The 16,726-nt window shown below is 36.6% G+C and overlaps 1 protein-coding gene across 2 annotated transcripts in view; it reads right to left on the bottom strand.

The window, feature by feature from the left end:
* PLCL2 (phospholipase C like 2) overlaps window positions 1-16,726 on the bottom strand; it is a 98,882-nt gene that overhangs the window by 62,944 nt on the left and 19,212 nt on the right. The gene's annotated exons all lie outside the window — the stretch shown is intronic.

Here is a 16,726-nt window from a genome sequence, read left to right on the forward strand (position 1 = left end):
GGAAAATATAAAGACAAAGATTCACAAACATGAAAGACAAGGAGTTTGATCAAATATTCTTTACCTCACAGCCATCTCCCTAATATATAGCAACAGAGACGAATAGTACTTTTGCCTATGTTTTTCTTTGGTTTATTTCCAGCAAGGCAGTATTTATAGAATCAGTAACATTGTGAAGCTTGTTTGATACAGTCATAACATTCACCTGGTAAGCTTTTTTAAATTCATTTAAAGACAGTATTTAGTATAAATTACTTCTGTAACCACAAACTGGTTTAAAGAATCCCACATTGATTCCCTTTGAAAAATAAATCAGCACTTCCTTCAGGAGTGGACCACTCTCACTTTACAACAAAATGCAAAAACATATCAGCTGCATACACTTTTACACCCTTTGATATTTTAACATTGTTTTTCTATTCTTTTATTCACCATTCAATAATTGTCAGCGGCACATACTTTTCTGGTTTTCTTATTTTATTGAGATTACTGAGAACTAGTCTAAATTCTTGTTTTACTAAGGAAATTCCATTGAAGTATGTTTTGAAACCAAGCTGTACAGCGACTAAATTTAAATCCTCACCACATGTCATGATTTAAGTAAGGATTCAGAAGTCCCACTTTTTCTCTACATGGAACAAACTAGACTTCTTTCTACCATTTTTATTTATAGCTCGTCATGAAAAACCACTGAAAAAAGAAAAAAATAAAAAGAAAAAGCATTTTAGAAGCCAAGGTAACTCTGAGAGAGCAGGTATTCTATGACTTAGGCAATACTGTGCACTTTCCAACTAAGAGCTGGTACTAACACAGCTCGAGCTTCCTCTGAACTGCATAAACAAATGCAAGGTGCCAACACTGCTAAGTCAGTTTATGCTCCAGGTCCTCAACTAAGAGAGTGGGAGGAAAAGAAAGGGAAGAAATGCTTAAAATTATGAGATTTATTCTTTAAGATGAAGAGAGTTTGAACATTCCACCCCTGCATAACTGTTTTCTACTGAAGCTTTTATAAAAGAAGCGCTTATGGCAGCATTATTTTTGTCTCCCAGTTAAAAAATTGTATCCTCTTGGCTTCCTTCTTTTAGAGACCAACAGTATTAAAGTACTTTAATCCACACATCTCCTTTTTATATCATGTGAAGGTAGAATTCATTCTTCTAGTGAATACTACATTAATTCAATTTTTTAGTTATGTTATTAAAGTAGAAGGCATCATCAAATAATGGTTCATCATTTGGGAGAGTGCTCATGATGCCTTTTTAGGAATTTTTAAGCCATATGATTTTGAAGCGCATGCAATCTTTCTTATTTTATATTTGGGGAAGTCTGCTACCAAAGACACCTTGATAACCAGTTTTAAATATAAACATAATTACTCAATATTTTTAGACATTACATTGGCATGTAGACCTTGAGACATTTTTCAAGTGCATTTCCAGAGGCTCCTGGGACACCAGTTACCAGGGCAACCTCTGAGGTCACATGAGCTACCGTAAATTACAGAAGTTTCAAGAGACTCTAATTTATGTTAAAATTGCATGTACCATGCATGACTGCGACCCACTGCACCGCATCGAACCCATGCAGCTGCTGCAGCCCTACAAGACAGCCAAAAGGGTGCTTCAGGGAGAATTCCTGTCAACCAAAGTGACAGAGGGGAACATGGGGAGGAAAACAGTAATTCTCAGCCTCAACACACCTGACCATGCCTGAGCCACGTCTTCTCACATCCCCAGATTCCACAACGGTCTCATGTCACAGTAAGCCTCATATTCGATCACATTCCTGATTTTCCCAAGCGTGCTCACTCCTCTCCCCTAACCCCTTCCCATCTTGTATGGCCCCCTCCCAACTCCAGCAATGCTCCTAACCAAGCCAGTGCAAATCCTGACCCTTTCCTTTGTTGGCATGGCTTGCAGGACAGCCTAGAGACAGCATGTGTTGCAGCTCATTTGGAAGAACACCTGGGCTGGAAGGCCTGGCAATGCAGACCTGGCACCTGCTCAGAAAGTCAATGCTAACAGAACAGATAGTGACTGCACTTTCCCCAAGTTACTGCCATGAAAAAGAAATACTGCCTCTTTTGGCTTTTTTTTTTTTTTTTCCCAGCTAAGTAAGGAGATCTGTCTGAACTTCTGGATCATTAAAGGGAAAACAAGCTATATGGCAAACATATTGTCTGAGCACTTCAGACAGGAAGCACATACAAAAGATCTGTCTCCTGCTGCCTTTACAAAAAACAGATATCTTTTATAGAAGAGAAAAGACTGCAGACTTGGAGAAAACACAGTAAAACCTGGGTGTTTTCTCATTTATCAAAAATGTTTCCATTCACATACAGTAAGTCATGCTGCCACACAGAACTTTCTAATCTGTTTACTATAGCCACTCTTACATTTTAAACTCATTTGCACTATTTTCTGAAAGAATCACAGCTTTCTATTTAACTTGGTTTATAAATCTTTTGCTACAATTTTTAATCAGCAATATAGAAGAGTATCTGTCTTTATTATGTTCTGGTTTTGGAAGGAGACTAGACAAGCCAGCCTGTAGTATAAAAAAATATAGCTCATTGGTAGAAGAGGCCATCAGTCAGTAAAAAAGCCAGTGGACTTCCCTTATCTATAGATTCTTTCAACAAAACACATTCACATGATCAGTAAGAGTTTTGGCACCATCCCCCAAGCTCAGGACTCCAGACAAAATGAAGCACAGCTCTGAACCACTTTCAAAACAGCCGTCCCTATTCTCTTCAGCACACTGGTAACAGAGGAAAAACTGATCAGCACACACTCCAAACCTGATACTAAAATAAAAAACCAACAAACAAAAACCATAAAAACCAAACTTGACAATATATTAAGAATTAAAAGCCAATACAAAAATTTTGAAGATGCTCAGAATTTTTTCATCCGTTCCAAAAAGAAAAAGCAATATGCTTTTCAGAAGTCAAAACAATTAGAGGACAAACTGTTTTGGATTTCTTATACATTTTATTTTCAATATTAACATAATGTCTTACATACATCTTATTACCTAGAGTTAAAAAACACTGTAAAGGTTCAAATTTCTGAAAAAGGACCTGCTTTTTCAGTGGAACCAAGCCATGATTCCCAAGCACTGCACACCACATGCTCTAATAAATGAATGTACAAGTGTAATGAAACAGCAATGATTCTACCTGGAAGAGGGGAGAAATTTAGGGGATGCTGAGTGTGTACATATAAATACATGTAAACACAAAAAGTCAAACAGAATGGGGAAACAGCCATCTTCCACTCTCATATAGTTACTACTTTGAAAAGAAGCACAAGGCCCCACATTCCATGGAATTTTGCTACCTGTATTACACATATTCTGTCCTATGTGCTTTGACTCAATCAGAATGTTTCTATACCATTTGTCATATGCAGAAGTGCCCCCATTTCAGAGCAACAAGCTTTCAAAACTTAATCAAACAACCCACTTCAACCTGATTTTTCAGTGCTTTAAAATTAGTAAGAATTATCCAGATCCATAAATTATGGGGGAGTGCATTCAATAAATTATATAGATAAGCACTGGAAAAAACTGTTTACAAGAGTTTCTAGAAACAATGTGCTTTCCCTCCAATGAAAAACGTTATTTAAATTACAAGGTTCACCCACAACATCTGAGGCCCAAATGATGCATAAAATATTGCACACACTATATAAGTGGGAAAAAGAAAACAATAGCTGGTATTCATTCTGAAAGCTCAGTGAAATGTACCAAAAAGGAATAAAAATGAAAACAGAATTAGAAATGTTTATTTAGATTGGTCTCCAACTATTACCCAAACATACTCTCTATGTCTTTATGTCTGTAAAGTACATTCTCCACATTTTATAACAATGAAGATATGTAATATTGTTCTCAGGAATAAGAGACAGAAAACTTTTCCAGGCATTTCTTACTTTTAAATACACAGTCAAGTGATCATACCTATAGCAGAAGGAAGCAGAAGCTCCTTTGCTGTTTCCAAAAGGGACATTCTCATTCTCTAAGTCTTGAAATTCCCCCCAGAGAGTGCTAGCCCTTCAGATTTCAATGCAAATATTTTAAGACATATTCAATTACTAGCGAGCAAATAGTGAAATATTCCCAAAGGAATTCAGAACAACAGTTTTGAAGGGTATTAGCTACATATTCTGACTGGAAAGGGGGGAGAATCTCTTGATCCGTGTTCTTCTGAATCACAATTGTTTTCTAATCTCCTCTAGAAACATCTGCATTTAGAAAGCCATACCATATACACAAACACATACATAAGGGACTGATCTGGAACTTCTGTGATACAGATAATTTTTGAATTCTTTATGTCTGCTTGGGTAACACATGACTCCATAGGTTTAACCTGAATGAACTTTGAACTTTTGAACTCTTTTTGCCAAACAGGCAAAACTGAAAACTTAGAGATGACTAAAAATAAGTTTATCCAGTTCAGACAAGGCAGACAATGCCAGTGAATGAAGATCATGTCTGCTTTGCCACCCATCCTTGCAACTGATTCTAAACCTGTAAAGTCAACATCCACAAATTAGCAGAAAATACAGTGGAGTAAGAAACATTCATTTTTATAAGAATGATTATATGTGACAAAAATTACATCTTATAAGGCAAAAGATAAAGGTTCCACTTCTAATCAATTATACTACCACATTTTTATATGAATCAAATAACAGTCTCTTCCCCTCTTCTTACTACACATATTATTTGCCTTCGACTCAGTAAATCCTAGCAATTTGCAAAATGAAAACATGTCTGAGGCCTTCCAGGAGCTGCGGAAAAGCATAGGAAACAATGTTATAAAAAACTTTGGGCAAAAACTGAAAAAATTAAAGAGAAATTAGAAAACAAAAGAAAAAAAAATTTGTAATGCTATTTTAAATAAGAATTTTCTTTTCCAAAATTGATGACCCTGTCTCTAATTTCCCCAAGAGAAACCTTCTCAGCTCAGGCACTCTCTAACTACTACCTGCAGAATAGCAAACAGATTTCCCCTTATTGACCTGCTTTTAAAGCAAATGTTAAAATCGAGTATTCTGGTTTTGCAGTGCAGAGCAACTAAGCAGAATTTGACTCAACAGCCTTAAAATGACACTTAGAACTAGCTTGTTCTGGACATTTTTAGAACATGACTGGTGATCCTATTGTTCACAGACTCCATTGACTTCCATATATAACTTTGGAGGAAATTTATTCTAGTATGCACAAGTCTTAGTTAATGTGTGGGTTTTTTCCCTTGCAGACACTACAAAAATTTTCATAGCATGCATTCCAACAACAATAATCATGATAGAGAAAGTCAAAATTACTCATCATTTCCTAAACCTGGTACTGTTTGTTTTGTGGAATGCCATAATTCTGTACTTTCCAGTATTGTAAACCAATTGTTCCTAGGCAGCTAAAAAGACAAGAAAGGGTGAAACCAATTTTGAATTAATCCAGTGATAACAAAGTCAGAAAGCAATTTCTTTAGTTAACAGCAAAAAATGTGTTTTTTCATCTGATAATGCTACTTTAGATTGCCAGAAAGATTATCACCCATTTTTCAAAAACTAGCAAGTGTTTTTAATTTAGAATTATTTGCCAAGTCCCCAACCACAAGATCCAAGATCGTCTAACTACCACTCATAAGGCCTCTGACTGTACCACAAACATTAATTAATCAACCAGTGCAATAAAAAAATAAAAGAAAAATCAACCCACACACACACCAAAAAAAAAAAAAGAAATAAAAAGAAAAAAAAAATCTCTTGAAATATGTATTCTAATTTTATAGGCTTTACAAAACATGTTTACTAAAATTAGCTTGGTAAAGCACTGGGCCAAAAAGAGTTGAGGTACATTTTATTCTCTTTCCTGGTGCCTCTGTTTTAGGAATAACCAAGAAGCTCCCTACCCCCTTTCAGGCTGTAGGGTTCAAATGACAGAGTAACCTGGCCTCAGGAGTTAGAGAGGATGCAGCAGATTGAAGGAATGCAAAATGTATTCAACTAGGAAGCTTCTTCAGCCAGGCTACAGTTACAAACTACAGCACAGGAAAAAATTATATAGCATGAGAAGTACCAGAGTTATATTACAATCACATATCAATAGCAAAAAGCTCCCCTAAAAAGAAAGCCAGTTCTTACAGAAGAATGTCAGGCAGGAAGTTTATGACAGACTGACAACTGAAGCACAAGAGAAGTCATATAAGGTCTTGGCATTCTTCCAAAGAAAGGGGATTTTATCCTTATTGATGCAATTAAGTGTCTTCCTTCAGACACAGGTAAGTCTATATTTTAAACTAACTTTCTCTAAGAACACACAGATCATCAGTAAATACTTTAAATGCTCACCTAGCTGTCTGTCTCCTCCTTTTCTAGTCCCCTACCTAGAGCTTTTAAATGTATTAGCCTATGTTAAAGAAATCTGAAAATGGGAACAGATATCCCAACATTATTTTATTGCAGTGGTTTTCCTAAAAGTTGGTGTTGAGAAAGAGGGAGAAAAAGTGGGCAAAATTAAGATGCCCATGAAAAGTCATCACCCAACTGGCCAATCTATATCTACCTATACATCTGCCTCTTCAAGAATGGGGCTTAACATGAGAACTTCACCATCATGTTCATGAAGCTTTTAATTTCCTGAAGATATCTACCAAACTATACAATTATTTTTGTAAAGCCTCATTTCTTCAACTGTAAAACACCTTGTGTTCCCGAACAGCAAGATGCACAAGTGTTCAAGAATCTCAAGATCTGCACTGAATCAGATGTCTTAGAATTTCAAACAAAGGCATACCCTGCACCCATTTTCAGCTTCTTTAGACAGCAAAACTGTAGCTGCTAATTTGGCAAACTCCTACCATGTCATTTTGGCCAGTGTCTCACCTTTAGACTCAGGTGATTACATTTCCAGTTTTATCTTCCCCAAAATGGAAAAGTGGCATTCAAGAAATAAAAATCTGAGTTTTGACTGAAAAACTGTTTCATTAACACTGACTTCCAACAGCCAAGCTTCTTTTGCTGTGGACAAAGGCTCAGACACTCTACTCAAGGAGATTTTACATAGTCTACCACTACTGATAAACAGCCTACAGCTGGATTTAAGATCTTAAGGTCTTGGTATACACAGTTAATCCACTCTGAAACTTGAGTAGTTGCAGCAGATGGTAATCAGAAATCTCTCATCAGCCCCAGAATATCCTCATGGTATATCATCCTATAAATAAGGCATACATACCCCCGTCCCCCAGGCTGGACAACTGATTATGGAACATTGGAAGTTTCTTTGGATTATAGAATGCTCAGAAAGATACGATGCTGCCAAAGCTTATATCTCATATTTTTGGAGTGAAGTATTTTTATGACAAAGTTAATGTATTTTTGAAAAATGTCTGATTCATTTGTAGCTTATGCAGTTGCAATTTTAAACTAGAATTTCTCAATTTACTAATGCAGTTTTTAAAGCATCTTTTGTCTTACTACTGCTATTATGGGCATATTTTGAGTTTTACAGAATTGCAGTCAGCTAAGAATAAAAATAATGAAAACTGATGACCTAATTTGGTTTTTAGATTAAATTAGCTCTATACTTTTAAAAGCTAGTGCTACTTATTCAAAGCAGAAAATGGTACATCTGAGGTTTGATCACTGTTGGTAGGTAATGAGATATATTAAAAACAAGACATCTTCAAGAACAATTCAGCATGAGTCCCTTAAAGAATCCTGACTTTAATCTCAGTCAGGGGAATTACAAGTAGGGGGTGGGTATAAGCTGACTCCAAAGATAAAAACAGTCATTACACTGACTATAGCTTTTACATGTTTTCTATTCATTTCTATCTCTTCCCATGCACATATAAATGTATAGAAATCTTATATATATCCAGTGCTTCTAAAAAACAGAACCTAAACCACACATCACACCACTTTGAAATGCTCTCTCAACTCTACTTTCCAAAAATCAAAAAGTAATGTTTATTTCTTTCCTTTAAATATTATTTGCCAATGAGAACATCATGTTCTGAAAATGTAGCAAAATAGTTATTTTCAATTACTTCCTGAATGTGGCCAAGTCAACAGTTGTTGTTATCTCTCCTTGCAACAAGTTGCAAGGTCTGGGTTTTCCTTGGCTGTATGGTCAAAATGAAACTTTATTTTCATCTACTCTTACATGAGGTTATAAAAGTTCACCAATTAAGAACCACATCAGCATCAAGATTTCTGGTTAGCAGGAATCCTATTACTTGAAATGTAAAGAAAATGCAGACTCATCTTTTGGTGTTTGTTTATATTTGAAAAAAAAAATTCCTCAGGCAACCCAGTCCATCAAGATTTGAATGTTGCAGTAGAATGCAATCCCTACCAGGACAATCATGTGAAATACTTCAGAATATCTCTGAAAGACTTTAGAACCCAGTGAACCCTAATATGACACCCTTAACTTCCACAGATTTTACAGCAATTTTAATAACATCTACATTAGCAATTAATTTATATAACGTCTCTCAAAGATCTCTTCACACACATATTTGTCTACACAGAATGTCAACAGATTTAGCTATTATGAAAGTTCTGATTGCATCAGCAGCACAGTCAAGTACCCAGATAAATATAAGTAATTGAAGTAATAATGTTTATTAAGCAATCAGCTCTTCACACACTTCACTTTCAGTATTACATCTCCTATTTACAGTGACACAAGGGTTGCAGACACAATCAATGCATGAAAACACTTCCATGGTTCTTCTAATGATATAGATCATAATCATCTGATAAACAAAAAATTATTCTGGATCAAACAAGTCTTTCAGATATTGGGGCAATTCAGGCAACTTTCAACACCAAATGTGGAATTGCTTTGGCTGGGAGGGTTACTTCCTGTGACCACTGACAATCAAACACACACAAAAAAAAATCCTCCTGCTTCTCAATAAAGCAGTGAGGAATGTGCCTGAACTCTGCATTTACTAACTATATGTCACAACATGATATAAATGGTTAAGTGTACCCCAGTATATCTTAAAATGTCAACACTAGTCACAAAATAATTTTCAAGTTCTGGTTTCTAATTAAGCTATTTAAACACCTGTATTGATTTGGAAGTTTACTATCACAGGCCTTAATAACAATGGGCAATATTGATTTACCTTTGTTCATTATACCTGGGAACTTGAAAGTCAATATCTTACCCATTTTTCTGTCATCACACTGTACTTGTCATTACACTGTCATCACATATCACCCTGCCAAATTCAAGCTCTTATTACTATTACCTTGTGATCTATAATGCTAGCATTGTCTACCCACAAAGTCCTCAGTGAAAGAGGACACTCTATATGAACAGCAAGAGTAGCTTTCAAAACACTGTCTTATCCATTATCTCACTTGAACTTCTGTTTAAACCACACATACACTGAAATAAATACCAGGAAACTGTGATGTCAGTAGGGCCAATATAAATATTTTTAAGCTTTACTAAATTAAAAAATCTGGATAGTGTACTTATGTATTCATGTCACAAAAACAGGCTGCTAATGTCAGTGCTGCACTCTACACCTATCATTATTTACAACTGGTAGAAGCTGCTGCTTTGTAATTAACTAATTTCTGTTAGTTGCATACTCACATTTCTAGCTGCCATACCATAAAATCTAAGCAAACACTCACAGCTACTGCAAGCATACTAACTACAGACTTATCCCAGGAAATTTATTCTGCTCTTGGGTGAGACATTACAAATGTTTGCACACATTTCACTAATTCCTGAAGGCCAGCAGTAGGAAGAGACATAACCTCTACACCGACCTCCAAAGTTTGAACAGAAGTGGATGCAAAACTACAGCAGTTAAACAATTACTACAGTATGTTGTGATAATGCCCAAAGGCACAGTTAGGAAAGGCACCTGAATATACTTATTAGACACTGCCAGTTTCAGAGTTTACAGAAATAAATCAAGAGTCCATAGGTTTTGCTCTGCAGTCTATAAACTGCTAAACAACAAGGCTGAATGGGTCATTACAAGAGCAGGAATTTTTTCATACACTGAGCTACCAGCTCCTTCAGTATTAAATCATGTACAGGTGCACTGCCTTTCACTGCTGACAGGGCACACAGAATGAACAGCACAGAGGGAATAAGACAGCATTTGCAATTAGCAAGGTAAGAGTCCTTGAGGGTGTTCCACTGGGATAAAACTAGGGAACTAGGATAACACCAGGCAGAACCCAAGGAAAGCACAAATAAAAGGAAAATGATGCACAGAGAAGCGAGGGAAACAAGAAGGTATTGTATCACTATAGAAAGCAGCATAATGAGGGCAACCAGAGGAAAACAATCAGCACTGGTGAAGAAGAAGGCAAAAGCCACATTACTTCTGTATGGTTTTTGTTTGATTGATTTTAAGAAATTAAGACTGGATTTTATGCCAGTAGATAAAGTTTTGCCTGACCCACAGCATCATGAAACTCAAGGAAAAGGCAAAGGCAGCCTGAATAAGCCTCACAAGGAAAAGAGGGTAAGGAGGAAAGGAAGTGGTGACTTGAGCAACATTTCACATGGTGACTAACCTATCACCTTTGGGCTACTTTCCACTGAAAAACACTGCAGCAGTGGAAAGAAAACTCAGTCTCAGGACAGAGATAATACTCCTTCCCCAGCACATAAGTCCCTTGCAAGGAAAATGTACTAGCCTCAGAATGGTGTGCAGGCACATTTAGACATGACAATACAGAGCTATTTTCATTCTTACTCCCTGGAATAAGAATATGAACTATTATTAATAGCATTAAAAGACATTAGCATTAATAATCAGTAGTTTTAAACATCTGCATCTTAACTGAGTACATCTCCAACTAAAGATTCCTTTCTTACTCCTTTCAAAAGGTATATTTATATTGCGACCAAGATCAGATAATAATAGGCAGACTAAATTAGACTGCTGTGGCCTGCTACTATCTCTGCAACTCTTTATACAAAAAGATTCTGAAAGTGGTCATTTCATTTGTGTATTTCTGCAATCTTGTCTGATTAATTATATCCAAGCAACCTAAGAATCAACTACCTATTTTCAAGCTTTTGCTATAATTTTACTGTGTTTCAACATATTGCTCCTTGTCTAAATACTACAAGCAGTCTGATAAAAGTTGAAAAGAAATGGAAAAGTTATATTTTTAATTTCAGGTATCTTCAAACTATATACTCCTGCAACTCAGAGAAATGGTTTTGGTCATGAAATTTTTTTAAAACAAGGTACTGAGGCTTATCTGCAATTATTTTATTGTTTCTGACTACAAGTCAAAAAAGCAGTGCTGTTCAGCTGACCTCAGAATCTAGAGAAAAGGTTCCTTCCTCCAGTAAGCTTAATGAAGTAGGGGGAGCCAGCTACTCACAGTCACACCTTTGGAGGTGATGCAGAAAAGTGTGATGATTAGCTCATTGTTTAAAATTAGCAAACACTACCTTTCAGGTCAAATCTTATTTTCAGAACAGCACGAGCAAAAATTCTCATACACCACAGCAGAAGTTAATTTTTTGCTTTTACTGGTATGACCCTTGCACTAATATGTTTAACACAGAGCCATATAACAGCTGCTTACTTTTGCTTTTGTGAGGGCAAAGTGCAATATAAGTAAGGCTTGTCTTCATTACAGCATTCCGCCAAAAAAACCCACAGCTGGATGCGTAACATGCAACATCATCTCACAAATCCTTTCTACCTTCATCTATTAAATGTAATCTTTTTCTACTTTTAAGCTTCCAAGTATTTTAAAAAAACCCAACACTATTCTATACTTCAAAGACTAAGAACATAGAAACACATATAAGTATTAGAATCCAGAAAAAATATTAGATTCTGCAAAGTGAATTTTTCCCCCACTGCTGTCCCGTAGCTTCTAAATGGATGCTAATTAAGAACCATGCTCTTCCCACAGCCTTTAACTTTGGCAAGTTTTATATGTTAAATTACAACAACTAAGGAGTGACTGTAAAAATGCCAAGGAAATACATTTTAAAAATATCAACTTCGAAGTATTGTTTTTAACAGTGTAATGTCCTTGGTTCCAGCATTAACAATGCTGCTCTGTTCCCAAATCTTAAAACAAGAGCAGTTTCTCACTCCAGTTTGAAGATACCAAGTCTAATAGAACCCACATGCCTTAGCTTAGTAGGACTCATGAACTTGTCCTAACAATGCACAAACAAAAAACTCAACTGTCTGTCATTTTAGAGACAGCTGATCAAAACTTGTTTGACAGCTCAGCACTCCTCTCTCTGCAGCTTCTGTGTGGTCTGAATGTGTCTGCATCTCGCACTCTGTCCTTTCACCACTACTGCAGCGAGAAAGAAAACTGTCCAGAGGATAAATCCAACGGTGTCTCAGCATTGCTTTCTCCTGCTTCTAGTATTATAACTGTGCTTCTTTTTAACCTTTCCTCCCTAATGTTTCAGACAGAGCATTCAGAGATATTTCTGGCTGTGACAGGCTCAGAAATGCACTTTTCCATCGGTAACAGCTCAGTGTCCAGCTGCCTTCCCGGCCGTCTGCTTCTCGAGCCTCCCAGTGAGCTGTTTCAGCTCATCACCCATTCAGCAAAGCCAGGGCACTGCACAGCAAACCAAAGTACAAGATCAGGCAAAATGGCTTTCCCATTCCTCCACTTGTGTTGCACAAAACCACAAGAAGAGCCTGAGATGCTAAGGGCACTCACACACTGAGCTCTGTAACAAAACAGAGGTAAAATAAGCACTGCCTTGTTTTGTAAAATATTCAAAGAAACATTAAGCAGAGAGTGTACAGTATGCATTCCCATGTCAACCAAAGAGCACTTTAGCTGGAAATATTCTGATGGCTACAGAAAGTAGTAATAGATGCATGCCAATTCAATTAATGCTAATTTAGCACTTGGTGTATCTCTCATTTAATTCAAAACCATTCACATCTAACATCGCACCTATTTCTGCCAATGTAGTTAAGTTACAGGAAAAGACTTCAAGTCAAGCTTTGCATTTTCTCTAAGCATATGATACTTTTATAAAAACCTATATAGGCTGAAGAATAACTAAGAGAATCAGAAATCATTACCTGTTTTTACACAAAGACAGTAACTTCCAGTTTTAACTACAGATTACATTAAGTCAACCATCTAAACCAAACTTCTATGCCAACTAAAATCACAAAGGCATTCAGTACCAGTCAACTCAAGGTTCTGTTGTAAATATCTACACACAGAAAAAGAAGAATAGGAGATACAAAATCCAGGACCCATTTCTCTAACTCCTGCTAAGCTGTATAATAATAATAGAGGATATAAATCAGCCTGAACAACAGAACAATAACTATGATAATTTCTCTACCATTTCTGTGTAACAGTTTTTATGTAAAAGATAAGCTTACTTTTCCCAAATATAAGTACTTTAGATTACAAGGCATAGCACTTCCTCTTAGAATTCAAGACAAATTTTTATAGTTCAAAAGCAATTGTTTTACAATGTTATTAAAATATTATCTTATCAGACTTTTTGACCTACATTCCTAAAAACTGACATATGATTTCTGAAGTTATAAGGAAGTTTGATGAACTGGATAGATTGTGAAATAAAACAGAGAACTGATCAAAGTCTTCCCTTGTTACTGTTATTAACATTAGTACTTTGAAAATCCATGAAGATTTTAGCTCCCTGGTGCTGAAAGGAGTGAAACTACCCCTTCCCCAGTGACCAACATCTTTTCTTTCTTGTTAAGGCTGAAAATACATTACAGACTCAGGATTTTTTTATGAATGCCACTCTCCTGAACTGGCAAAATGACAGGGAGAAGCATCTATGACTGCATAAGAGACAGAAAATGGTATTAGCAACAGCCAGGACAGTTTGAGGACAGAGCATTATAAAGCCAGACTTGATGGCCTGCACACTGTGCCAGCTTTGCAATGATTCAATCTCTATAACAGATTGAGTCAAAATTTTTAATTAATGTATGTAATACTTTAAAAATTAAGTACTCTGAGGAGCTGTTGAGCATTTACATGCAATAACTTTTCCAAGCCATAGTAGTTGTACAAAGGTTTCTGATCACAAATCTATCATACTCCTTGCACTCACCAACATCAAACCACCAGAAGAGATTTATTTAAAAGACATCAGTGTACCAAATTAAATATGCAGAGAAAAACTCCAGACCATACAATCATGTATTTATTTTAAGGACTTGTTTTACTCTGATGATTCCACTCTGGCACATGGCAAACCCATGGTCTGGCTGACAGTGTTGATTTTCTCCACAGCCTCTATGAAGCTGTGTTTTGGACCTGTGCTTAAAAGGGTGTGGATAAGAGCAATGTTTTGGCTGCTGCTGGACAGTGCTTACACAGTGGTAGGGCTCCTTTTTCACCCCCTGACTCTGCCCCCATTCCAGCAAATAGGGCTGGGGTGGACAAGAAATTGGAAGGGAAAAGAGCCAGAAGAAATGACCTGAGCTGGTCAAAGGGATATTACACACTGTATAACCTCATGTTCAGCCACAAAACTCAGGCAGCAGAAAGGAAAGGTCTGACTGCTGAGAGCCACCAAGATGCTTGTGGGAGGTAAAAAGTAATTTCCTTTGCACCACTTGTTTTTCCTTCCTCTTTTTTTCACTTGTTACACTGTCTTTATCTTAAACCAGCAGGTTTTTTTCTTTTGTAGCCATGGGACAGGCAGGCAAGTGAGCAACTGTGTGGGTGCTTGGCTGCCCTCCAAGGTCAACCAACCCACTACACGTGGTAAATTTAAGATCCTTTCTAACCCTGTCTTCTGCTAAAAGGATCATCACTGGCATCATTCTTCATTAAGAACACTCTCCTCTTGTATTTAAAATACCAATATATAGAGGAGAAAAAACAGCCAAGAAAAATGCTGCAGAGAAATAACAAAATGGGTAAGTATCTGACTAAGAAAACTTACCAACTCAATTTCTTCAATCTCTTCTCGTTACTTTGATACTAAACCTTTATATATTTCTGTAAGTCAGGGAAATAATTTTAGATCCTTAAGTTAGAAGGAGCCATTTTACCATGTCGTTCAACAGCTGTGTTGCCAAAGCATTTCCATTTTTTTTCTCAGTATCACAGAAAGTACCATTTGTTTAATCTAACCAGTCACAGTCCAGATTGCTTTTTCTAGATCCTACTTCCAAATTATCCCTGGTCTCTAGAATACTCTAGACAGAAAACATGTCCAACAATCTTCTGATGAACTATCCATTCTCTGTATTTCCCTTGGGAGAAAAGGAGGGCTCTCTCCAAGTTCTTGACATAGACTGGGGTTCAAAGCATCCAACTAGTATCAAAAGTAACAAAAAAATTCTCACTTGAAAACAAAACTGCAACTCCTAAGAATCCTTCAGGCAGAAACTGTCACTATAAGCAACCGGATTGACGAGGTCATCTTGCTTACAGTTCTGGGGTTTGTGTTTAAGTCTGTGTTTTAACTTCAATTTACAATTAAAAATAAAAAATACTGGTTTTAAAAAAGCACAAAAATACTAGAAATAATTCTTATCTCTTCTTTTGTTCAATCAATAATAAATACATGGCAGCGATAAAGCCTGAATCCTTATCAGGAGTTGTGGAAGAAATCTTCTCTTGCAGCCTCAATGTTTAGGGATGAACACTGGACTGTCACCTCTGGAGAATATTCTTCAGTTTCAAATAATTCAGATTGCCCTGCTAAGGACCCTTCAGATCAACTGGATTTTATCAATTCCCATCAGTATATTGCTAAACACTATGGACAACCACCAAAGATTTTCTGCTTATTTTCCTCTCTCGTACTCACCACATTTCCCACTTCTGCTGAGTGTGAAGGAACAATTTCAGTACCACCATGAGATTGCCACAGGTATCTTAAGTTCAATGCAAGAACTTTGCTAATGGATTCAAGCAGCAAGCAATTTCTGTTAACAAAAGGCCAGCTTGAGCTCCTCAGAAAGAGAAAAAGGCATCAAGAATGAAGAAAATAACTTTCCTCTTTCCCACACGCAGAAGTCATCAAATTGTTCCAATCATTTTCAGAGCTAAGGGCTTTTTTCTTATATGGGTGAAAGAGGTGAATGGAAGGGGAGGAGAATAAGTAATATACTATCTCCCGAGAGAGGCCAATTCTGGGAAGAATAATTCTAAGTAGATTTGCAGAAATTGGAAAAAAGAGAGAGAACACATGCTAGAAGAGGCTTCCTCTAAACCAAAAAAGAACAGTGTCAGTTATTTAATTCAATATTCCCTGTGACCTTTAAAATTTTAATATCTGAGAAAAGCTGTGAAGGATTCAATAGCTCACAGTTTATGAATCCTTCGTGGAACAACCACACTAACACTATATACTCAAATAAGACAGCAACTACCCTTCAGTAGGGACAGAGGATAAAACAGAACAGAGACATTTAAATAATGCAGACAAACAAGATGGAGAAACAGGAATGCCAAACCTTAAATGAGGATGTTGATGTGACAGATGTTTCAGAAGCTCCAGCTAATGAAGACTACCACTGGGAAATTATTGCCAGCAGAAAAGTTCATCAAGTCAAAATAAGTTGCAGTGTAGAGGGTTCTGCTATCCATGGAAGGTGCCTTACAGTTAAATCAGATAAACTAACTCTATCAAAACATATCACAAGATGCATTGAGATTTCAAGTGTGACCAATCTACTTTCACATACTGAGGAAAAAGAGGGTGAGGG

This window comes from Fringilla coelebs, assembly GCF_963513975.1.
Source record: "Fringilla coelebs genome assembly, chromosome: 1".
Taxonomy (NCBI): Eukaryota; Metazoa; Chordata; class Aves; order Passeriformes; family Fringillidae; genus Fringilla; species Fringilla coelebs.